This window comes from Salvelinus alpinus, chromosome 2 (genome assembly GCF_045679555.1).
Source record: "Salvelinus alpinus chromosome 2, SLU_Salpinus.1, whole genome shotgun sequence".
In the NCBI taxonomy this organism is placed as follows: Eukaryota; Metazoa; Chordata; class Actinopteri; order Salmoniformes; family Salmonidae; genus Salvelinus; species Salvelinus alpinus.
The window spans coordinates 49,078,665-49,093,526 of record NC_092087.1 but is presented as its reverse complement, the minus strand read 5'-3'; the positions used below and the strand labels follow the sequence as shown (position 1 = coordinate 49,093,526).

General features: G+C 39.4%; 2 protein-coding genes and 1 long non-coding RNA gene across 3 annotated transcripts in view; all 3 read right to left on the bottom strand.

Annotated features, from left to right (window-relative positions):
- LOC139564024 (uncharacterized) overlaps window positions 1-14,862 on the bottom strand; it is a 108,276-nt gene that overhangs the window by 48,755 nt on the left and 44,659 nt on the right. The window lies entirely within an intron of this gene.
- The window catches only part of LOC139564022 (uncharacterized), a 60,761-nt gene that overhangs the window by 5,221 nt on the left and 40,678 nt on the right, over window positions 1-14,862 (bottom strand). The gene's annotated exons all lie outside the window — the stretch shown is intronic.
- Window positions 7,605-8,635, bottom strand: LOC139551012 (uncharacterized). Its single transcript, XR_011670179.1, has 4 exons — window positions 8,318-8,635; window positions 8,076-8,129; window positions 7,817-7,873; window positions 7,605-7,688 (listed from the first exon to the last, which is right to left on the bottom strand). It is a non-coding gene; the product is annotated as an uncharacterized lncRNA (long non-coding RNA).

Sequence of the window (14,862 nt, the reverse complement as noted above, 5' to 3'; positions counted from 1 at the left end):
AAGTAGCTTTCCTGTTTTAATTGTTTTTTTAAATGTATATATTACTACATTGGGCAATTACATACCATTTCCAGTGGCACACTGACTCACGTAATGATGAAGCCATAGGCTACTACTCACGGTGCTGTCCAATGCGCTCCTCTTGGCAATAGCCTATCTCAAGATGAGCTACTTTGAAAAACGGTACTGCTGGTCACTAAAAATTGGGAGTTGAGAATTATATTGGTTCTACAGACAGTCTTCTATTTTCAGCAGTAGGCATTTGCTTTCCAAACTATGTTTTTCCCGCAATTTGTATTTTGAAATGTGCAAACGGACAACTGCAACCAACTACATACATATAATCCATGGATGGCAGTTCCCATTCAAATCAGGACTGGCAGCCATTGCTAGTGTACCCATGAGTTACCACTCAAATTGCCAGGGTAAGAGGTTAAAAAAGTCTATGTATTCTTGTTTTGCACGCTTTGTACAAAATAATAAAATGCAGTACTACAGGATATTTCTTAACGTAGCTCTTTATTAGCTAGCAACAACTGGCATGTTCACGTATCTCCAACCATGATCAGGTGACCATGACCTAACCATCTGGGTGGTCTTAACCAATCATAGCACAGTATGATACGGCGGTAAAATGCATCCAATTACAATTCAGTATGTTTACATATATGAATATTACAATTCTGTCTATGGCCACAACACAACAAGCTGTACATTTGGCATGCATGCTGCCCAAATTGCAGCCTTCCCGACTGTAGGCAACCAGAAACTGCCAAAATCAAGGAAACAATTGAGTCAATGAGGAACAAAGTTTATGGTGTGTGTGTGGGGTGTGTTTTCCTGCCACTGTTTAGGTCCATTTGTAGAATTTATGCCAAGGCGCATCGAAGCTGTTCTTGCAGCTGGTGGAGGCCAAACACCCTTTTTAAGACACTTTGTTGGTGTTCTCTTTATTTTGGCAGTTACCTGCATGTGCTTGTGAGAACATTTAATCCAGTTATTTTTGAGAAGCTATTGATCCTCTGTGGCTAAATATATTCTCTGGTTTATTTTGAACATTGAGAACAGGCTCCCTTGGTTGGTTATAAAATAAGTAATTTGTTTTTTTGCCTCTTGGGCCCAGCCCCTGACTCACATAATTGACCAGTCACATTTAGCTATTATGCAGTTTATTTTTTCAGTTACCCAATCAAGGCAGGGACCCACATCTACCCACATGGGGCCCATACCTCTCCTCCCCCCCATCTGATGATTAGCAGAGTGGCAGCAGGAAGCTGTCTACACTAATTGACAGTGTGGCAAAAGGTCACTGAGAACACTGATCCCCATGTGGAGAAGGCACCAAATGCTGCAAAGGTCGGAGCCAAGAAGACTAAGGACCAGGAAGCCGGTAAACTGAATCGATTGTGCTCATCACTCCTAGGATTTAGATATCACCCTATAATCTGCCCAATTGTATGGGATCATTGTTATTGAGCTACATCCATTGCAATGGAGGACATTTAACATTGCTCATTCAATGACTTGTATGGGGATCTCACTTCTCATGTTCATGATTGCATGCATACACACACATCACTAACTCTTGTCTCTAGAAGCTGAGAAGAAAAAGCAGAAGGAGAAACCTTCAGAGGCAAGTGTGGTTTCAGTTATGTTCTGACTATTGGCATTGTTCAAGTGGTTTTGGTGTATAGGGCCTTTTTATATATATATATATATATATATATTACACACACACACTTGTCATGGGTACTGTTCCCTATTTGGGCTTTACCATGGTTAAATTGAATCTAGTTTTAAATGGGTGATTGTATTGTAAACCTGTCATTTTCATCTTTCAGGATGCAAAAGCATCTGCTTCCAAGGTGGCCCCTGCTAAGAAGCACAAGTCGAAGAGGGCAGAGGGGACAGCTGAGGATCAACCCAAAGCACAGAAGACTACCAAGGGTGAAGGGGCAGCCAAGAAGGGTGCAAAGGCCAAAGCTTTCCAGAAGCCGATGAAGGGGGACACTGCTGCTCCTGAAGTTAAACCCACAGGGAAATGAGGCAAGAGGGCAGCAGCAGAGTGACTGCACTCCTTTTATCCACTTTATGTTTTTAAATAAAGCAGTTTGTAGTTCTTGTTTGTGGCATTTAGGTGTAGACCTAGCTGCTGTCAAATCTAATCTCCTCTTTTCCTGTAGAGAAGTGTTGATGGTAGCTAGGGGTTTGTAATGATGCAAGATAAATATATAAATAAAAAGATGGGAAGTTCTTGTTTCTTACACCTGTTTAAATCAGTACCCTCTTCTGCCAGATTAATTGTATCACTAGTACAGTGACTTCCTGGAAAATATTGATGGCTAAGGTGTTTTCTATACAGTCACGACTTTGTTGTTCATCCATCATAGGTTGACGACCATGGCACGATTCATTGGGATAATCTGGTACAGTGAGTGTGAAGATGGTTGAGACCAATCTGAGCCTGGAACACTTCGGCACACTGGACATGACATCTTGTACCAGTCTCCTGAGGGACGGCCCTGATACTGGTCCTTCACTGTTCTCTCCACCATAGAATTTTTGATGCTGCTGGTTTGTGGTAGCAGTCTTTCTACACAGTTGGAACTAAACATTTCCCATAACTATTCAAAAACTAGTCTTATGGGTCAGTGCCCACAAAGGTGCAACGCAACATGTTGTACCATTTCAGTTTGTCCACAAGGGGGTGCAAGAACTAATTGGGTCTTCAGTTTGATATTCAAAGGTACCCAAACCAGAACATTGCTGTCCACTGGTGCTCCTGGTTCTTTATTCCCTGGAAGTTTAACCAGCTTTTACTCAACCACCTCTAAGGAGAAGAATAAATCATTAATGCTGTGGACCTCAAAACCTGGATTTGAAAAAGGATACACGGGAAGAAGTGAAGCAAGTTTTTACTCTGCCCAGAATCTGTCCACGACGTGAGCAATTCGTATGGAGGTCAATGAGTTGTATTTGGTCAACAAATATTTGCCACGTGGGGTTATTTGATCGAATCCAAGTTTTGTAATTGTTCGTTTGTGGACGCATGTGGCATTTCTGCAACTGAAAAAACTACTTCATATTGGAGTTGTGCCTGTTGTGATACTTATGGATAACCCATTTCAGCATAGACATTGCAATGGAGAGCTTACACTATTTTAACATAGTCAACTGGGTGGGAATTCCTACGAGTCAGGAGAAATCTGCCATTGAAGGAAATGTAATACTTTAAAATGGAGAGCATAGACAACGCCATTGAAGCTGTCACAGATGCGACCTATCTATGACCCAGTCACACTTATCTACCCTCATTGGCTAGAAAGGTGTCACCTGCCTTCCATCTTTGAGGACATTGTTAGAGCTCGACTAGCTTGTCAATATAGGCAATATTTTCTACACATCAAAAACATGAGTTTGAAATAGAAGCTGGGTGTGTTGACTCAATCCTGCATTTTTAAAACCGCATGTTTATTCGTTTAAAAAAATAAAAAGTTGACATTTCATTGTCACTAATAGAAACAGTACGGAAGCACTGAAAGTCAGCAGTTTCACACTTCTTCAAGTATGTTCATTCAGTTTATAGTCTCAGCAGGGGCAGATCCAACAGGCCAGGCCAAGAGTGCGGGGCTTCAAGCTGAGCATATTCCGACTCAGTCCTGATCCAATCAGGCCCAACGTCGCGTTTAGCTCGTCCAATAGAAACAAGTCAAGAACCCATCACTTGCTTGATCCAGTGATACATTTGATTTTGTCCACAGCAGTGCACTGTAGCTAGTCACATCAATCCTCCCAGAAAGAAATGGGAAATGGGTGAAATGGGCAAAGACTGGGGTGATAGAGAAGAGGGGCAGAGGAAGACAAACATGGAAGAGAACATATTGGGAGTATGAAAAGGGAGAAAGGAGAGATTTTAGGGTTAAAGAGAGAAAAGGAAGACAGATTTTGGATGTAGAGAAAAGGAGAGCGAAAAAAGGGTAAAGTCACTAGCCATGTGGATCATCAACATGCCAGCTGTTTACCTTCCCAATTCTGCCACAAGAGAAAGACCTCAAGCATCTGCATGAATGACTGCAATAACAAGAAGAAACAGATTCAATACCACTTGAATCAATTCTAAAGCAAGAAAATGTCTTCCACGTGTAAACAATTTCACTGCTTGGAGAGAGCGAGATAAATAAACATGCAGATCTCCTGGCTCCTCATCCTCCTCCTCCTTTCGGCTAAGCCCGCCCTTTGAGCTGGCCTGGCTCCACCACATGCAACAGAGGCAGTGTACGGGTTTGTTAGTTAGTCGCCCCCCCCCACCAGGCCCCGCCTCCTCCAGAATGATGCCAGTATCTATGTTGTGACTGGGTATATTGGTATACCATCCAAAGTGTAATTAATAACTTCATCTTGCTCAAAGGGATATTCAATGTCTACTTTTTTTAACAATAATGGTACTTTGTGAGGCATTAGACAACCTCCCTGTTTTTCTTGGTTGAATCTGTGTTTGAAATTCACTACGTGACTGACCATCTTTACAGATAATTGTATGTTTTGGGTACAGAGATCAGGTAGTCATAAAAAAATCATAATAAACACTATTATAAACACGTATTATGCGACTTGTTAAGCAAAATTTTACTTCTGAACTTATTTTGGATTTCCAAAACAAAGGGTTGAATACTCATTCACACTTTTTTTTTACGTAATTCCACTTTGATATTATTTATTTTTATTTTTACCTTCATTTAACTAGGCAAGTCAGTTAAGAACAAATTCTTATTTTCAATGACGGCCTAGGAACAGTGGTTAACTGCCTTGTTCAGGTGCAGAACAACAGATTTTTACCTTGTCAGCACGGGAATTTGATCTTGCAACCTTTCGGTTACTAGTCCAATGCTCTAACCACTGGATTACCTTCTACCCCGATATGGGGTATTGTGTGTAGGCCAATGACAAAAAAATCTCAATTTCATGCATTTTAAATTCAGGCTGTAACACAACAAAATGTGGAAAACGTCAAGGGGTGTGAAGACTTTCTGAAGGCATTGTATGTTTTACCATTTAGATATAAAAGCACTTTATCTATATAGTCCCCACATTTGAGGAAGTCACAAGTATTTGGACAAATTCATTTATAGTGTATTAAAGTAGTCACACATTTTGTATTTTGGTCCTATATTCCTTGCACCCAATAAATACATCAAGCTTGTGACTCAACAAACCTATTGGATGCATTTGCAGTTTGTTTTGGTTGTGTTTTGGATTATGTTTTGCCCAATAGGAAATGAATTGTATCCAACCGTTATGGAAGGAGGTATCACACAGTCAATATAATATACATAATTACAGTAGATTTAGCATTTACTAGCGGGAAGAAATAAGAAAAATGCTCAAAGGGGAGTATGACCCAGACCCCTCCAAAAAATATATATATATATATTAACACAGTAACAGATATTATGGATAGACATGTAACAGAAGTCAGTTGTCCATGTGTAATACAGTAGATATATTACCTGTTAGGCAACTTATTTACAGTAACTGGATGTGTGATAAACAAAGGATGTCGTGTGAGAAAGAATGTATTTGTATGAGATGTGTGAGACATAGCTACAGAAAGCCAGAGGTGTAGTGTCAGTTTGTCTGCAGAAGACTGTACAACCCATCCGGCTGGGCTGAGGTTGCTGGTCTGTCGGGGATTGAGCTGTATACGTGGTACGTATCAGACTAGAGGAAAGAAACAGATTTACTTTAGGGCGTCGAATCTATAGTACAGTAAATGTAATTCATAAGGTTTGTTTATGAGGATGTAACACCAATCTTAAACTGAAAGTCATGAAACACAGTGAGAGAAAGATAGATACTTTTATCCTCTAGTCAGTCTGTCTGTGAAAACAATGCTACATATAATGTTAATAATATAACAATATAATACAATACAATGAATAGGACATTTTTGCTGTACTTACATGTTCATTTGCAAATGCCTGTGTATCCACATCAACGGGACCTGCACATCAGAGAGACAATTCCATGAGTAAGAGGTTGTGTATGTATGTATGAGTGTGTGTTTGAGGGGGGTCATGTGTATATTACATGTCTACATTGCATGTGTATTTTACATGTCTACATTGCATGTGTGTTACTTGGTCGAGTTTGCCCTATTGCGTTAGTAACAGCCAAACAGAAGAAGTGCAAGTAACAAGGCTTGATGTCATTTCACACTTCTCCTTATGACTCAAACTCCCCTGCAGATCTACAGCTCTATTCTCACGCTGCTGATGCTCGGACACATTCATTTCTGTTTTAAGTGTCATATATGCATTTTGATATGGTTGAAAAGGTTAGGCACAAAGTTCAAGCATGTACAGTAGCTGTGCACTTGCAGATGGTCCCGAGATCTGAGGGACAAACCTGAGGGCATGAACGTGGGCAGTACAGAGGTGATCTGAGAATCGATTCCAGCATCTCCTGAATCCACCTGTAGTAGAGAGAGAGAGAGGGAGAAGAAGAGAGAGAAGAGAGACTTATTATCCTCCAGTCGTAACAAACTGACTGTCTATTCTACTTTCTAACTCGTGACATGAACGGCACCCTCCTTTGTATCACAGGAAGTGTTTGTGGGTTTTGTGTCATTCTGAGGTCTACACATGTCCAATGCAAGATGTAGGTTATTTGATTTTACATACTACTTACGAACACATTTACAAGGTTTAACATGATTTAATGTATTCAGAAACTGTTTTTGGTGAAAAACATCTTATTTGGTAATTTAAAAAAATGACCATATAAATCTGTAAATAAATATAGCTGTTGGTTTGATACTTTGAACATTCATATGTTGGAAGCACTACTAATGTAACATTAAGGTCTTGATCCTCAGATCAGACAGTCAGACAGGCAGAGGATGCTGGTGAGAGGAGTTATAGGAGGACGGTCTCATTGTAATCGTTGAAATGGAATGAATAGAATGGAGTCGAACACGTAGTTTTGATGTGTTTGATGTGTTTGACTCCGTCCTATTAAATCCATTACAATCATTACAATGAGCCTGTCCTCCTATAACTCATCCCACCAGCCTCCTCTGTCAGAGGGGTATATGTGTACAGATACCACTGTAATGTAGAATATTCACCATGACTCCGCTGCTCACCGCTCCCATAGACACCAAATTATCTACAACTGAAACACAATGAAAATGGAATTACAGTGTTTGTACATGCCTGTATATACAGTAGTTAGGTAAGTTGTATGTGTGTCTATGTTGATGTATTTTGTTTGGAACATACATTGTCTGTGATCATCCTGTCTGGCTGTAGGTCTGTACAACATAAAAGTATAAGAAGGTTGTGGTAAGAACATCTCATCATGGACAATACAGAACTAAAGGTTGATACAATCTGCATCATATTCACAAGCGGAATTCTTACCTCTGAGAATAGTTTTTCTCTGAAAAACAAATGAGGCTAAATTAATTATATTGAATATAGTCTAACCTATACAATATAATCAAAATGAGTTGATAAATTAACCCATGCCAAAGTCACTTACATTAATGTCAGCACGGTAAATTTGCAAATGATTTGTTATGCATAATTAAATGTACTCACTGGTCCTCCTCCAGAGACAGACAGCTGTCAATCCAACCAGGAGCACGCCCACTCCAGAAGCCAGTGCGGCCTGCCATAATCGCCCCACTATTTGGTGACATGATGACAACGGGAGAGGTCATTAGCTCTTGGACCACATTATTGTTCGTCTAAGAAAATGTGCACAGCTCTGTTTTCATATGTGTGAGAAAAGACAGCGAGAAAAGGATACTTACCCAGAATGCTTTCTTTACTGTTTGATTCCACATCACTTTCTGTGGAGCTTTGACCTCCTGGGCACATGCAAGAGAGAAGGACAGTTTAATAACAGAGTTATGTAAATATTTCTAAGAACAAACAAATTGTTTGATTAATCCTAAACCTTTGACTGAATTTACATTTGGCTATATTTGCAAAACTGGTTTATGCTTTAATAGAAAAAAATAAAATATAAAATATTTAGCAAACTAAATGAAACCTATTGGCTATACTTACTTTCAGTTGGACTCGCTGGGGTGTCAGTGGTCAAAGTCCAGCAAACAGTCGACCCTGATGCAAAGCAAATCATTGGATCTGATTATACAAAAATACATCTAAATGGGTTGATTTTAATCAATCAAATATCAACCTCTTTTTGTAATGAGGCAAATTTGTGATGGAAAAAAAAACATGGAGAAGATAAGCTACTCTATTTGTTTTACTTATATTTGCTAACTAGATAAAGATGACTAAGAGACCTGATGAAGGATTCACAGCCGTGCTAGGGGTCAAAGGGGAGGTCAAACCTGGTGAGAAGAGATTACTCATATTACACAAGAACAAATGTAAATTAATATAATATCTAAGGTATTTCAATAAGCAGAAAGAGAGAAGTACAATACACATTACCTACAAATCAGATGGACTAAAAATGGTTAAAAATCTGGACTGAAATTACAAGCAGCTATGAATCTATTAGTTAACCGGTCAGAGCTTTAGTGAATGAATGTGAACAAAGATATTGTACTTGCAAACTAAGTTTAAATTGGTGGATCTACTTACTGGTAGTTGGTGTCACTGTGGTGTCTGGAGAAAACACATATTAATGAAATTAGCATTTTATACATGATCGTATTAATGATTATCATGGTGTTGTTGGCCTTTTGAAATACCTTTATGATTTATCTATTCAAAGTGGGCAAAGTAGGACTATAAAAATCACTACGGACAGGTGGCTTCTAGCCCTGGTAGATTATATTTCTCCTCATTATAGAGATGATAAGACCAATTCATAAGGTGATAAGGTCTTTCAGGACAGATAAGGTGTTGATTGTTGTTGACAGCTTCCTAGAATAAAGTCACCATGTATCTAAAAGCAGAAGCCAAAAAGTGCATAGATACGATCTAAACACTCGACTAGATGAACACAGACATTCTATTACTTGTGCTGATGATCCCAGACATTGGTGTTGAGGCTGGTGTCATATCTATAGAACAGCTTAATTTACACATTAAGACAATTATTCTTATTGCTGAAACTTTTGTTGCTTTAAAATAACAGCAGTGCCACTTTAAAAGCACAAATGTGTAGTCTACCTGCTATAGAAGGTGTCTGTATAGTTGTTGGATCACCGATGTGAACTCCCACCAGATCTAAAATCATTTGGGATTGAAATGTGGTATTTAGTTTGTTGGTCAGAATGAGTATCGTCATACTAAGAAGATGCTAAAATCAAAGTGAGTCAGATCATGAAGACCTGCAGCCCTGATAGATTTGTTTAGATAATGACTCACGTGCAAAGCTTTTCCCATCACTGCGTGGTGAGAGAGAGTTTGGTCCTGAGCTCACTCTGTAGTCACAGCTCACCTCCTTACGCCTCACTGACTGTAGACGACTGATCAGATCACTATGTTTTGGAGTGAATTGACAGAACTGCTGTCCGGATGCTGAGGTGGCTTTTCTCCTCTTGATCTTTGCTGTGAAGGATGGCTGACTCTCCTCTCCAACATACAGGTTACAGGTGGTGTCAGGACTGACGGATCCAGGAATCAAACAGATGATGGTGAAGTCCTCATCAAAATTGACTGTAATGTTCGGTTTTGGATCTGTTAGGAAAGGACAGACTCCTTTTTACATCACTCTATTTGAATGTAATGTATATGTCACAAGTGACACTGACTCCTACTAAACTAGAGCCTGAAATTCTCTTTATAGTACGTATCAGCATGTCTTATTTGATATCATGCATATTTATGATGTTTAATCATGTGTGCTGTGTGTTTACAACGATTGCCTTTCACTTAATTCCTTACATTCTCACATGTGAAATCAAATTGAATCGCATGGACTATTTTGCTTGCTGGTATGGTGTGGAGTGATTCCACAGATCTCCCTCTCCCTGCTCGGGAGGAAGAACCAACCCCTGTTCGGGTAGAGCCAAACTAATCCTGCTCGGGTAGAACCGAATGAACAAACCCTGCTCGGGTAGAACCGAATGAACAAACCCTGCTCGGGTAGAACCGAATGAACAAACCCTGGGTAGAGCCAAACTAATCCTGCTCGGGTAGAAACGAATGAACAAACCCTGTTCGGAAGGACCTGAATGAACATTGGCCACCGATCGGGAATCAACTGCTGTGTTAGTTTGTCCCGTTGCTTCTAGTTAGTCTACAGCCCTAAATCCCAGCCTATTTATACGTTTCTAATAGGGCCGTGGTGATACTGTGTATTACTGTGTCAAGCTGAGTTTATAAAGAACCTTTGATTGTACTTTGGCCTGTCTCTGTGGTTGTTTTCCGTGGGATCTTAGAACTCTACTTTTGACATGTACATTTCAAATATGTATTGTCTTCACAACAAATATTTTTTAAATGACATTGGATGAGATTGTGATTTAAACAGAATCATTCAAGACAATCTGAATATAACATTTCTTACCAAGAATAGTAAGAGAGACAGAACCACTTTGCATCGACGGATAGTACTTTTCTACTGGTCCCGTGTGGCTCAGTTGGTAGAGCATGGCGCTTGCAACGCCAGGGTTGTGGGTTCATTCCCCACGGGGGGACCAGGATGAATATGTATGAACTTTCCAATTTGTAAGTCGCTCTGGATAAGAGCGTCTGCTAAATGACTTAAATGTAAATGTAAATGTAAAAACATCTCAGTTTGATCTCAGCAGATGAACTTTGACCTGCCCACGAGAGCAGCTCAGTCCCCGTGAGTGAACGTGTATAGGGTGAGTGTTTAGGATCTCTCCCCTCTGTGTAGAAGTAATAGTGAGACACAGAGACAGATGGAGGAGTCTGACAGCTGAGTCTCTCTCTCTGATGACTGAAGAACTCACTGTCAGCCTGGGAGGAGGTGGGTCTCTTAGAAAGTTGCATTTAAAAAACATTACAGGTAATCCATACATACTAACAGTATGGAAAATCCATTAATAAAATGTTAAACTATATCAACATTTATGTTTGTACAAAGTACAGTAAATCCTGTCATTATGTGAAATGAAGACGTTTAAGAAATACGACAGAAGATCTCATTTTCAGAACGAGCATAATTAATACGGTATAACAGTGAAGTGTATCATTGTTTAAACCACCAACTTACCCTGAACAGTGACTGAGACAGGGTCACTTAAAGGAGATGTATGAGACTCCCTTACAGTGTAGTAACATGTCACTTTGACCACAGCTGGAAATGTTGGACCAGACCTCTTGAGCAGCTCAGTTCCTGTTATTGTCTGCGTACACGATGAGTCTGGAAGAATCTTCCCCCCCTCCATGTTGAAGTAACAGTGAGACACAGGGAGAGAGGGAGGAGTCTCACAACTCAGCTGAACTGATTCTGTCTCTCTGATGACTGTAGAACTCACTGTCAGCTGAGGAATGTCTGTGAGAATAAGGGAATTAAGTATTTTGTGGTTTTGAGAAATGTACTGACAGTCTAATCCCTCCTTGTTATTTAAGACTTAAAGATCTTGAGTCAATTACTTTATGTGGCGACAGTATGGGAAATTAAGGAGATATAATATATTCCTTGATTGCTTCATGTAATAGCTAATGACAACACACAGTATGATAACATATCCCAAGAGGAACATGGTAATAATGGCACAACAGTACATTGTTTACAACCATTCAAATAGTCTTCTTACCCTGAATTGTGACTGTTGACGGCTCACTGTATATGGATCTAAACTGTAAACCTGTAGCACTGTACTGACATTGTATTTTGACCTCAGCTGGTGAACTCTGACCTGTCCACTTCACCAGTAGTGTTCCTGTGAGTGTCTGTTGACAGGGTGATGGTAGGGTGAATTCTACTTGCCCAGACATTTTGAAGTAACACTCAGAGACAGATGGAGGAGTCTGACAGTTCAGCTGAACTGAGTCTCTCTCTTTGATGACTGCAGGAATCACTGTTAGACTGGGCCGAGGAAGATCTGTGAGATCAGAGGGATGATGGAGTGTCTTTTTTAATTGAATTATAAATTAATTTTCAATGTTTAACTACTCATACAGATAACGTACCACTTAATATTATATGAGTTTGAAAGAGAAAAACAATTAAGACACTGTTGTCTATTTAAGCAATAAACAATGAGAATGTGCCAGGAACAGCCCTTAGGAGGGAGTTATCACACAATAATCATCGGCTTCGATGGGCATTTTGATTTTGTAAAACGGTTGCCAACATTTAAACAAAAGATTAAGGACATGTCTTTCATTAAAGACCTATTATTGTGTTTTATTTTCATCCTTCCACCAGGACAAATGCTCATTTTGGGACGTTGCTATATGGGCACAGGCAAACAACGTGAGAAGTGGATTTTTCTGACCAGAACTGTCCCAGAGCTTGGGGAAGTGTGTCTGTGCTTGTGCTGCAGCAGCAGGTGCACAAGACAAAACTTTACCAGCGTCATTCATATCGGTGAATCGCTGTGACATATGAAATACATGTGATAGTGTAATCAATCTGTAATAACGACGTAAAAAAGTAACGAACGTGTTAAATTATTATGTGACGTACAGTCATATCCAGGTCCTGATTGGTCAACCAGCTTATTTTACGCTTCAAATAGTGTTATTTTATGCATCAAACAGTGTTATTTCACGTGTATCTTGTTTGAAATGCAAAGACCCAAATGGCTTTCCATACTTTCCGGTGAATGACACAGTGGCGTCATGTACAGATGCGCGTAACTCTTGGCTGTAGTAAGAAAGCCACGCCATCTGCGCCCATTCAACATAGCCTAGATTTACGTTTTTATTAGTTCTAAACAAAATAACTTTTGGGGGGCTCTCCTACACTTACAATGATGTTTTGATTCTTGCTTGAACAGTCACTAAGATTATATTTGGTTGTGATCTTTGTAAAATAACTATTTTGGATGCAGCAAGTTGTTAGCTAGAATGCTAAACACTCACTGACATAGCAATAGACTGTAACAAAAGATAGCCAAAGAGACATTTTACTGGATGAAGTTTAAGTTATTTTTAAGTATAATGCGGTTGATCACAAGCATTATATTAAGCAGGACATTCATACAAGCCTTCAACTCCAATTATAATACAAAAGTAGTATGAAATGCAAACATATTGTTTTTGTTGGCGTTCTATAAAAACTCCCCCATGTTCTGTCACCATAGTGGATTGAGCAGTCAAATGGAATAGTGAATAGACTATTTTTTGTGTTTGCAAATGTTACCGCATGAGGGAGATGCGCCAAACGTTTGCAAACACAAAAAAATAGTCTATTCACTATTTCATTTGACTGCTCAATCCACTATCTCATCAGCCCAGTCAGGCAATTTATAAGCTTGATCTCCACTGTAAAAAGCATTTAGATATTATATCCCATTTATTTTAGACTAGCATTTGGTTTTCAACAGCAGAGATTTGTAATAACCTTGCTGTCTGTCTCCGACATTTGCAACATTGTTTCAATATTGAAATTTGATCACCTCCAGCTGCCCCATAGTAATGAACGAATGTGTCGGGATGAGACAGTCTGGCAGCTTTTCTTAGCCAGTCAAAATCATGAATCAGTATAATTTTTATGGATATATTCAAAGAAATGCCAATAGAAAAACACGAAATGCAGCTAATTTACTGTCATTCCAGCTTCAGTTTTAAGTGATTATGTTAGCTGTGTATTGTAGTTGGCTAGCTCCTCTGAATAGTGTCCTGGAGAGAGAGAGCACATTTTCTATGCTAGGCGAAATTTTGCATCGAGTTATTAGCTCATTGTTATGGATAAATCCCCCCAAAAAATTATGGAAAACAGCTTAAAGAAATGCAAATGCAGCTTCTTTGCTGTTATTCTGGCTGCACTGTTTGACGTGACTGTGTTAGCCGAAGTTTCCTAGCTAGCAAGCAAGGGATTAGAACGTTGACAGCCATCATGGCAATGGAACATTTAGAATGATCGACCAGCTGGCTTGGGTACCAACCCTAGATTTGTGTCGGGACTACACTGAGTGTACCAAACAGTCGGGGCATGGATTTTACAATGTGTCGAAAGCCTTCCAACAGGGATGCTGACCGATGTTGACTCCAATCCTTCCCACAGTTGTGTCAAGTTGGCAGGATGTCCTTAGGGTGGTGGACCATTCTTGATACATACAGGAAACTATTGTGTGAAAAACCCAGCACTGTTGCAGTTCTGGCACCTACTACCATATCCCGTTCAAAGGCACTTAAATCTTGCCCTTTCCCCCTCTGAATGGTATACATACACAATACATGTCTTCAATCTGTCTCCTCCCCTTCATCTATTTATTGATTTAAATGATTTAAATTTAACAAGTGACATCAATAAGGGATCATAGCTTTAACCTGGATTTCCCTGGTCAGTCTATGTCATGTTAATGTTTTGTATACCCAGTGTATACAGCATCTCGTGGAAGGATGAAATCGTATGGATGAATTCATCAAAATAACGTTTTTATTGAAAATATGTCAATCATTATTTGAATATTTTGGTAACCCGTTGTTTTGTCTGGTAGCCCAAAAAGTTACATATTGAAGCTTTAAATTCATAATAATGATACTGACCTTTGGCTTTGATGTACTGGAAGGTATCTGGACATAACAAAATGGGTCATTATCATGCTCTTTTTGCCATTATGAAAAATAAGAAAACATGAGATGGGAACACTTTTCACAAGATGGCGAAGCGGAACAGTCTGTAATGCATTCACAGCCATGTTATCAAGCATTCTTATCTGAACAAAATGTAAAATAATGACAGAGAAATATAAATCAATAGGATGATCAGTGGAATAAGACACACTTATTA